The following is an 11,342-nucleotide window of genomic DNA, read 5'->3' as shown; positions in this document are numbered from 1 at the left end:
AAAATATTTCGGTTTCAGTCCATCAAGTTAAACTAAATGAAAACGAGAAATGTTGCCTTGGCAACTAGCTGTAATAAAGTAACTTTTTCCTATTTTAATTCATTTAAAGTTTGCTTTATTTCACGTAACATAATGGTTTTAGTTTTAGTTAGCTGTAACCCTGACTGTAACGGATCGTCCTGGCCTTCGTCCTCCCCTCTCATGCTCTCTTTCGCTTTCGGTTCTTGCTCCTCTCGGTTCTTGTCCTGCATCTCTACCCCAGTCAGATTCTGAGTGTGGGCCCTGTCTGATATTTTACATAATTGCCTTACATAAGTAGCCAGCTCAGCTCAGAGCTTGGATGATATTAGTGGCGATGAATATTGCATGAGGAAGGCACTCGTTAAGCGTTAATAAGAGGATAGAGATGGGCCCCGCTGTCAGTCTGTCTTAACCCCGCCCACTCTGCTCTGTCAAGGCGCAAGCGAGCGAGGGGGGGGTAAGACTATGAACCATTATAGGTGCGGGTGTTGTTTTCTGCTTTGTGAGCCGAATAAAAGCAGCACTTGTGGCACAAAGAGCCCAGGTCTGTTAGCTGCCTATGGTTCCGCACGCACCCCGTTCACACTTAGCGTGAATAAACCAGCTTAATTGCAGAGGCTCATTAGGGGTCTTCGCTGGCAGCGGGGCAGCTGAATCCAGCCCGTGGGTAAGAGGGCATCTGAAGCACCTATTCACCACCCTGATTCAGAGGATCAAGCATGGCAGTTGCTTGAAGCTCTTTCAGTAATTTCACTGATGATTTTTAATGTTCAGGAGCCCCTCCAGAAGAGCCGATTAAAGAGACTGCCGCTTTTGTCCTCGGTGGCATTACAGCATAAGAGACTCTGTTTTGCTCTTTCGGTGATCATTGATTTTAGTCACTTTTTTATGGCCATCCAAAAGTGGCGGCTGTGGAGATTGCCGGTTGAGGGAACGGGCAACTGTGCACTTGTTTCTGAACCGATAATTCAAAAAAATCTCTTTTACATTTGCAAATTGTAGATTTACATTTATGGGAAGAAAGCATGTTATGATCGCGCTGAATTTATTTAGCACCAGTGCAGGAGATATGATTGTGTGAAGCAGATGTGTTCCGTTGCTACAGCTAGTGTTATTCCCCTTATTATGGTCCGAGGTAACAGATAATGGCTCAAATGTCTGTGCTAAAGAAGATTTTTTTTTTCCTGGATTCGTATTTTTATTTGGCAGTATTTTAAAACAGCTTCTGTAAAGCTTGTGATGCTGTTCCTTACCTTAACGTGCCTTCATTACCGTAAACAAATGAAAATATACATGTACGCCGTAAAACATTATACTGTACACCATGCATTTCCATTTTGTGCAAACATTAGTATTTGGCTTCTAGAGGAGTATTTTCATGGCGAAATATTTGCATGTGTTTGTTGCTGCTTAGAAAGGTGCAAATAAAAAATAATATATATAAAAATGCGGGTGGTGATGAGAAAGTCATGAACCAAAGCCCATCACAAGCAGCTTTTAAATAGTAACATATATAGAAGGTGCTCTGTGCCATTCACTTTAAACTAAAAGATGCAATAAACATTAATTTAACAACATTAGATGTAACATACAGCCCTAATAAACATAACTGATTAGAAAAAACAGACTTTTTACATTGTGTGTGTGTGTATTATATATATATATATGTGTGTGTGTGTGTGTGTGTGTGTGTGTGTATAAATAAAAGCTGTATTCTTTCAACAATGGTATTGCTAATAATTAACGCGATAATTAAAAATAAGTATAAAAATTTTATAAATATATTGTTAGCAAAATATTGTACCATTTGTACTAACATATATTATAAACGCACACATAATCCTTTAAATTAATATGAATTAATATGAATATCCTGAAGATAAGTGTAAACAGTTAATAGATGCTGTAGATTTTATTCATATTAACACATTAATGTTATTCGCACCGTGCTGTACTTGAGCTAGGGATTGTAACTCAGGATAATAACTACATTTATGTAGTTTATTTTTATATTTTTATATCATGTATGCACGGAAGGTCACTATAGAGGAAAATGTCAGTCAAATTTGTAAAATGTATAACTAATATATCCTTCACCCAAGCGCTGTTCTGAAATCAGTTTAATGATCATCTGTATCAAGTATTAGTATCATATCCTCAAATATTTATTCCAGTGCTTTTTTGCAGCGCTCCAATATTAGTTCTACATCTTTTACAGACGTCTTATGAATTAATAGCAACTCTACTTGAGTACGCCATTCCGGCATAATTTGGGCCTCTGCTCACGTACTGAAAGCGGTAGCTCAGGATGTAGGAACATATAATGAAGAGGAATCTCATTACCCAGCTATGCTGAGCGTGACGGCTCATATAATCACAGTCAATACACTGTTTGGCATTTGTTATGACAGTATTTCATGAAGGGTCCTGACTCACAGAATGCTGTTATGTTGAGTTTATATGTAACTTGGCGACACCTACAACAATACGTGCGAACCGTAAATCACACACGCCGAGGTGCATCTTAAATACATACAGTGGGGTCCAAAAGAATGAGACCACTTAAAGTGGAGCTGGACGCAAATTTCAAAAATGTAAAGCTTTAAGATTTGACGCTCACGAGGAAATCGTACGTAATGTGAAATGGATAGGAAACATTTCCGATTGGAGATTTGTGATGTTCTTCATGCGAACCCCTTGATCTTCTTCCTCCATTAGCGCGCTGATGCATCGACACAAACTTGTGAAGTTCATGCAGCTGCCGCCGAGAAAGCGAAAACTGGAAAGGCTGAATAAAACTTTTTCCCATTTACATAAATGTTATGCAGACGGAGAAATTCAGAAATTCATGTGCAAGTACACTATACCACAAATTAATTTTATTACCGACTTAGAAATAAATACAAATAATCTATTTTTTTTTAAAATAACATTAATAAATGTTTAACATTATTACAGACGTCTCTATTCATTCATCTATAAAACGGTTAACTGTTTGGGGGGTTATTTGAAGCCAGACGTATGAGAATTATTAAACAATAATGAAGTTGAATAGTAAATAGTTGAGTCACTAGGTTGTATTTAACCCAGGATTTTTTAAAGTGTATATACATTTATCCATTTTACTAAAACATGGCTTAATTGCCCCTTGGGAAATAGCCTTAGTTACTTTTTTACAGAGCAAAGAGGAAACTGACAATGTGCCAATAGACAAGACAGAAAAAATTGGCAGGCAGATTGGGCATTATGATTGGTCACATCACCTATCTGTCTATTTATCTATATATCTATCCATCCACAGAATGACTTTCATTCGCATAAATATAGTCGTAGTCATAATTCATTGTCACACATTAAGGCACACCAAGCATTCAGTTGATACTTTTCTGTGAAATCTAATACAACAACCAAATTAGATTCAGTCGGTTATCCAGTTTACAAGTAACAATTTGCGAAACGAAAGCGTTTGTTGGCGTCCTCTTAAGCACTTTAGCACATTCGTGATGAGGTGTGATAAGAATGCTTACAAGATTAGGCGGTTATAATAAACACTCATAATTAATAAAGAGTCCCCTGCATGTCCGCCATTGCGTCTGCAACCTCGTTTTCATTTACCACATATAACCCGCCGACGCTCATGCGCTACAAACGACACGGCAGCTTTGGTTTTGCGTTTGAGAAGCTGATGTGATTTTTGCTGTGCTTTTAGGAGAGAGTCGGGGCCGCTGAGTCTGATCGGATTAGAGCAGTGAGAGATGGGCGCTCTGGGCCTGTGCTCCCACCGTTTAGTGGGCTCCGAGCCCTCGGGTAACGCTCCCAGCCCCTCCGGGTGGCATGGGCTTGTGGGAGCGACCGGGCCCGGGGTCGCTATTGGGCTGGTACGGCGGTTCCTAGCCCCTCCACGTATAGTTCTGGGCCATTTTCGGCTAATGGATATTGGCCTAATTCGGCCCCGCATGCATTATTTGGCACTTTTCTCCCCCTCACTTTGTTTTTCCTCGTCTGCCTTTCTGTGTTTTCTCCGGGCTATTATTAGAGCAGACAGGCTGGTGGGAGGAAGAATCTGACTTAGACATTTCTTGTCATCTTTTTACTTATTGATTTTCCTCAGCTTTCCATGCGGCGCATGCATGTGTTGGCACGCACGCGTTAGCGCGTGAGGCGCAACAAACTCGCGCATAAACATGGCAGAAATTTCCCAGTTCCCCGCCTATACGTTTGCTCATGCGACGTTGGCTGTGGGTGGGAGTGAAGGCCTCATGTCTTCTAGGGAGCATGTTTTACACCCGATCTTGTTAAATATAGAGATTCGGTTATTAATCTTTCATCTCGCCTCGTCTGCGTTGGTATCCAGGGAGAAAACCTTAAATACACAAAGCACCAGAATGCCCTCTTTCTTTCTCTCTTTGGCTTTCCCATCTCTTCCACTTGCGCAAGCATTCTGGCTCTCTCATAACACATAAATGAGCACATCTAGATGCAGCTTGCGCTAAAGAAAGCAACGCCAAGCCCCTCTCTAACATGTCAGCATACTTACCTTTAATTACACTTAAATGCATTTGCTCGCTTTTGCATATAAAACATGCGCCGCTGACTGACTCCAGCCTTAATGCAATCCGGGTTCCTTGATTTCCAGGCCTACAAATAATTGCGTTTGAGGATTTGAGAGCAGAGAACTCCATGACGTTGCGCACACTCCGGCCATTTTCTATATTTATTAAAAGCGCGGTCGTATTTCTAAAATGTCAGATCGCTAGCTACCCCCACTCTTTGATTTATCGTCTTTCCCGAACCACCTCGTCTTTCTCCTTCCTGCCTGCCTGCATTCGGTCTTCGGTATTCTTTTCCCTTCTCTTTCACTTCGCTATTCGCACTCGCCCTATACTGTAATGGGAGACTTGCAATCAATAGCGCATTAGTCTGGCCGGAAACTCAGCTAGAATTAAATATGAATGACTGAGATTGCGGCTCTACCTGCCACTGAGAGCTCAGGATGAGGTCTCGGAGGGGGAAGGGAGACTGTAAATATCCCACTTATGAGACAAACCGTTCAGGCTTGGGTGTTACATGCTGCTGAGGTTTTATCAGGTAAAAATCGTCAGGTTTTAGAGCGCAGCGAGCGTCCTTCTTAAATCACACACCACACACACATATATACGATGGCCTTGCGAGGCTGTTCTGCGTGACCCTTGTTGACAGTCATGTAAGTGGATGGGGTCAGCGGAGGGCCCTTGGAAAATTGAATGCCATTGGCTTTGATCAGCTTTATGGCTCAATCCATCAATAATGCGGAAATCTTCTGGAGTAACACGTTGTTTGATTTACTTTGGAGCTACATTTCATCTTAGTGGAGATGAGGCTGTTTGTGACAGATGGACTGATATTGTTCCCTTCCCCATCCCACGAGTGAACCCCTCCCTCTTCTGCTCCTTGACAGATGCAGAGGGAGGAACAGGGCCCACTTCTCTTTCTTCTCATTGATTTGGCTGCTTGAACTCTCGTGGACGGCGAGCGGGGGCCGTGGGGGTTGGTGTTTCCTGCAGGTCAGGGGGGAAAAATCAGAGTCATGCAAATCAGAGTAATGCTTAGTGGCTTAATGCTTATTGTCTTACAGTCGAAGAGTTACACACAAAAGCTTTCTAAAACACAATGTCTTGGAATGAAGGCAAGAGAAGGCACTTACGGTGACTTAATTGCAAAGGAAGCCATTACTTTAATACTTGCATCAGCCTGCCACGTGTACATGGACTTTCTTTCTTTTTTTTTCTTTTTTTTATTTATTTACAGGTTTTACAGTCTGATTGCAAATCAGATTGCAATCTGACAAACTGTTAAAATATGAAATTTATATGGGTAACCTGATATGTCTCATATTATAGAAAGAAATGTTTAAAAAATAAATAAATATAAAAATAACTATAAATATTCAATTGAATACTCTCTCTCTCTCTCTCTCTCTCTCTCTCTCTATATATATGTATATATATATATATATATATATATATATATATATATATATATATATATATATATATATATGTGTGTGTGTGTGTGTGTATATAATATAAAATACGAAATTATTAATTATTTACTCTAAACTGACTGCAAACTGCAAATTCACTGACCAGTTGCTCAATATATTTATAACTTTTAGAACCTATCCAGAGGTATTCTGAAATATACAATAATAATATTTGGTAAATAAATTAGTTTTAGCTAAATAAATAAACGTGTCCTTCTATATTATTTTTTGTCTTTGAAGCTATTGGAAATAGGTTTTATCCAATTTCTGGGGCTCGCCTATATTGAAAACTCAAGCCATTTATCCACTTATTAAATAATGTCTTCTTTACTCCCATGAAGCCACAAAATGATATGAACTCAGCAGAATCATAATTCAGTAAGGGTTAAAATACAGCAAAAAAAAAAGTTCACGTTGCACAACACAGGAATGTGTGACTACAGTGCATATACTGCAAACATTATTAATCACACTTTGTGTCTAATCAGCTTTTAAAGAGAATGTGACAGTAGAAGCTAAAATGGCAGTATAGATTTCACTATCTCTGAATAATTGGCAAGATTTTAGGGGATTCGGGAGTCATTAGCCCCACCTCCCACTGCCCCTGGCCCATCAGCGACAGGACAAATTCCATTAAGTGACCAACAGCTGCCCCGTGACAGATGCGGGCCAGTGCCGCTCCTCTCCACCGTTCCCTTGGGGGCTCAGGAGGGTGTGTGGGGGGGGCTAGAGCAAACACGGCTCAGAGGATGCAATGTGTCAGAGCTTTCGGAGAAACACAATCAACTGAGCATCTGCCCCTCCTCGGCATCACCGCTCACCGCTGCAGACTGCAGACTTAATGACTCATTCTGAAATCATTCGCTTTAAAAATAAGTGCACTGATTATGTCAAACATTTCCCGTGATGTTCTGATCTCACTGTGTCTACAAGCACTCTGTGTAGTTTTCACTTCGGCCCGTCCTTCCTTGCAGTAATGGATGACAATGCAAAAAGGGGTCGCAGGTCTAATACGGCCACTGACAGCAAGAAAAAATTATGCTAATGCAAATAATACAACGCAACTAAGCATATAATCGTGCACAGTTAGGCTTATTAACGGTTTCGGGAGAAAATGCTGGCCTTTTGTTGTTGACGTCGAAGGCAGTGTGCCCAGTGAAAGTAAAAACTATGATATTTTGGCTTCTAATCGGCTGCCTCTTGACAATGTACTAATGCAATATTTTGCCTAGTGTTTGTTCCATGTGTTAGGCTGGTAAATCACACTTCTGCTGTTGCTGTCGTTTACAATAGCCTTTTTTTTCACTCAGCCTATGTTATGTTAAAGTGGTAGTTTACCCAAAAATTTACATTGTGTCATCATTTACTTGCCCTCGTGTCAATCTAAACCACAAGATTTTTTTAAAATGCTGTTATTATTGTATTAAATGTGCATAAAAATTTTTATTGAAAAAAAAAAAAAAAACATTTTTATCAAGCTTCTGTGTGTAAGTTAATTTTAATGGCAATGTATAGGTGCTTTTCTGTGCAATTAAAGTAAAATAAATAAACATGGAAATAGGAGCCTCATTAAAAATGCTAATTTTAGAGCACTTTATTACGAATATCATTCATTTCTTAAAATATGAATGTGATAAAAGGCCATTTAAGTGTACTTATTATGCACTTTTTGATTATTTTTCATACCACTTATTAAGTGTCCTTTAATTTCACGTTTAAAGGGGTAGTTTACCCAAAAAATTAAATTTCTGTCATTAATTACTCACTCTCATTTTGTTCCAAACTCGTAAGACCTTTTGTTCATCTTCAGAATACAAATTAAGATATTTTCGATGAAATCGAAGAGCTTTCTGACTCAATGCAACTACATTTTCAAGGTCCAGAAAGGTAGAAAGGACATGTTTTAAAATAGTCCATATTAAATCAGTGGCTAAATCATAATTTTTACGAAGCTACAAAAATACTTTTTGTGCACAATGAAGACAAAAATAAAGTCTTTATTCAACAGGTACTTCAGTTTGACTGAGAGCCTATTTTTTTTTATCCATAAATATTGCAGCAATAATATTAGCTTACATTTCGTTTGAACATGATCATCACGTAGTGAAAGTCTGATATCATGACAGCCCTATTTTGGACCCCATTGATTTTACTGTACGAACAAAAACACTATATGTTGTTGCTACACATACTATAATACTGTAAGTAATTTTTCTAACAATTTTGTTGGGGAAAAACACAACGACAACACAATGTATAGCTACTAGTGTCCCTCAAAATCAAGCTGAAAGATAAGACGGGTGAAAACGAGGCACACTACCTGTACTCAACAAAGGGAACCGTTCTCGAGTGCAGGTAGTGTGTCTCGTTTTTACTTAAGAACAGTTGCTTTTGTTCACTTATGAACAGATATGGTTACAAACGCTCCCTGCACACTTATTTAAATTAAGCTGAGATTGATAGCATTATTTATTTAATTTGAAAAAACCTAGAGATATTGCATAAACAGTAACATAGTACAGTTTTTTTTTCCATGATAATCCGGACCCAATTGATTTTCCCTGCACGAGCAAAAATGTTCAGTAGAAGGTGGTTGCATTTTTTTAAAACAGCGTGGGTATATTTCCCTTTACTATTTTCCAATATTAATGTTAACAATGCATTTCGTGACAAGGCTTATGTTGCTTTTCTGCTATGTTTTAGTATTGTCTTGAGTTGCCACTTAAAATCTAATGTAGCAAACAAATGCAAACACGATTCCCACCCCCTGCAGGCCCCGGAGGACTACATATCAGAAAAAGAAGGTTTACAGCTGCAAAAAGTGATGTCCTGGAGCAAGGCCGTAGCAAGCAAGTGGTTAACGATTTGAATGGAGCTGGCTGCGAGGGTGGGACGGGGAAGGGGGCGTGCTCTGGGCACGGGCGCGTGGCAGAGAGAGCAGGTGGATGACGGGCAGCTGAAGAGTGGGGATAGGGGGAGGGGCACGTCCATTTTGGAGGACTCTTGGGGTTCAGAGAGACCCTGAAAAAAAAGCCAGCCCCATCTGGAAGCGGGGTGGGGGCTGGGGCGTGAAAGAGATCTAGAGGGTGGCGTCTGACACTCTCTCTTTTGTTCTTCGATAATGCAGCAGGGATGTGTGTGTGTGTGTGTGTGTGGGGGGTGCTCTCCTGCCCGTGGGGGGAGGGGCAGCCAAACAATAGTGCTGCTGGTCGAAGAACTGAAAGCCTTCGACGTGGAGAGGCTGAAGGAAAGGGAAGAAAAGACAGACATGATGGAAACGCCGCCTGCCTACAGTGCTACGCAAAACTATTTTAAATTCTCCATCTGGATGGCACATGTTGCATGGCGTCCCGGCACCGCCAGCAGAGTGCCACAGAGTTCAAGGATGCGTGCGTGTCGCTCGCACGCGCCGCCGATGTATGTACTGGCTTCGCATGACAGTCGCAATGCGGTAATTCTCTTAATGTAATTGCTCGAATGATGGCCCATTACATCTCCGAGACAGTCCACTCCCATCGGTACGTGCTGCTCATCCTTCAAACCCGGACAAATGACACGAAAATCCCCAGCAAGGCTGCGGTAGAGAAACCCCTAAAGCTTCACAACAGATCTATATTTATTCCTCGTGATGCCAAGCATCAGGTTTTAGTACTTGCAAGCCAAAGAGAGGGGAGAGATTCATTAATCTTCATTAGACTGCTGTGAGGGGAATAGACTGCACGCGCGCACACACACACTAAAAACAGATAAAGCATATAACATACATGGCAGAAGTGTTCCCTGAAACGCCCTTGTTCGCTCCGAGAGCTTAACAAACGGGAAAAGACACACACACACACACACACACACCAGCGTCATTCCTTAGGTCAGTGCTGGCTTGTTGTACCTGCGCTAGCAGCTCTCCTTGGTGCTGAATTAATGGGCCATGGTGCTGCTGAGCTGAGCTATAGGGAGGAGGAAGCCTGCACTGTATGGTCATACCTCACTGACCGAGTGTGGGGGATGGGGAGAGGTTACAGCGGGGAGAAGGAGAGAGGAGTGATGGCTTCGCTCTAAACTGATAAATGTGTGTCCTTGGGTGAAGGAAAATGTCAATAAGTGTCTCCTGGTAATCTGCTTTTGGGCGTGGGACTTGATTTATGGGAAATAAACACAGATGTCTCGCTATTTGAAGTATTATGGTGCCGATTTTTACGAGAATGTGCGCTCGGCTCGCGGTGGTGTGATGTGTCTGTGAAATTTGAAGAATCCTGGCACGCAACAACGGCTTTGTTTCAGGTCTATTGTTGAACTATAAGGGGACACTGAGCTTGCATACCCGCGCCGTTGCTGTATTAGGTTATTCGTGGAGTTATTCTGAAAAGATTAATGAAACCTGGCTGTGTGATATTTTACTTCTGGACAATGCTGCATCTAGACAATAAGGTGGAGGGTTGAGTCATTATTTCCTGGCCACCGCCTTTCCAGGCTCTGAGGCTTCGGCACTTGTGGAGCACATTGCTCTCTGGTGGCTGTACGGCAAAATAACATATAGCAAAAATGGGGGTTTGTTGAAAATATAAGGTAATATAACTTCAGTGATCCTGTGAGAGGGATTGAAGCACTGCTGCACTGAACATAAAACACGGGGACAGAATTATATGGGTATCTGTATACAAAAAAAACTAATATATTTAGGGACAAAAGGTAAAAGTACTGTAAATCACACAAAAGGCCCTTTTCTATGAAATTAAAGTGAAATGACTAAACATAAATATATAACCTTAATAAAATATGTAAGATTTTTTTATTTCCAGAAAGCATGTTTCGTTATGTTTTCATGTTTTTAACCTAGTCAAGGAAAAAATGCTGTTTGATTGAAATTAATTCACACGCACAATTAATTGTTTTTGCATATGAACATATATATCTCAACACACATATGTATGTATTTATATATATGTGTGTGTGTGTGTGTGTATATATATATATATAAATACATACATATGTGTGTTGAGATATATATGTTCATTTGCAAAAACAATTAATTGTGCGTGTTAATCTCAATAATATATATATATGTATATGTATATGTATATATATATATATATATATATATATATATATATATATATATATATATATATATGTGTGTGTATATATATATATATATATATATATATATATATATATATATATATATATATATATATATATATATATATATGTATATATATATATATGTATATGTGATATATATATATATATATATATATATATATATGATTAAATGAAACAAAAGCACTCCAAGGCTTCTGTT

This window comes from Puntigrus tetrazona, chromosome 3, assembly GCF_018831695.1.
Source record: "Puntigrus tetrazona isolate hp1 chromosome 3, ASM1883169v1, whole genome shotgun sequence".
Classification (NCBI taxonomy): Eukaryota; Metazoa; Chordata; class Actinopteri; order Cypriniformes; family Cyprinidae; genus Puntigrus; species Puntigrus tetrazona.
Note: the sequence above shows the minus strand (reverse complement) of the source record.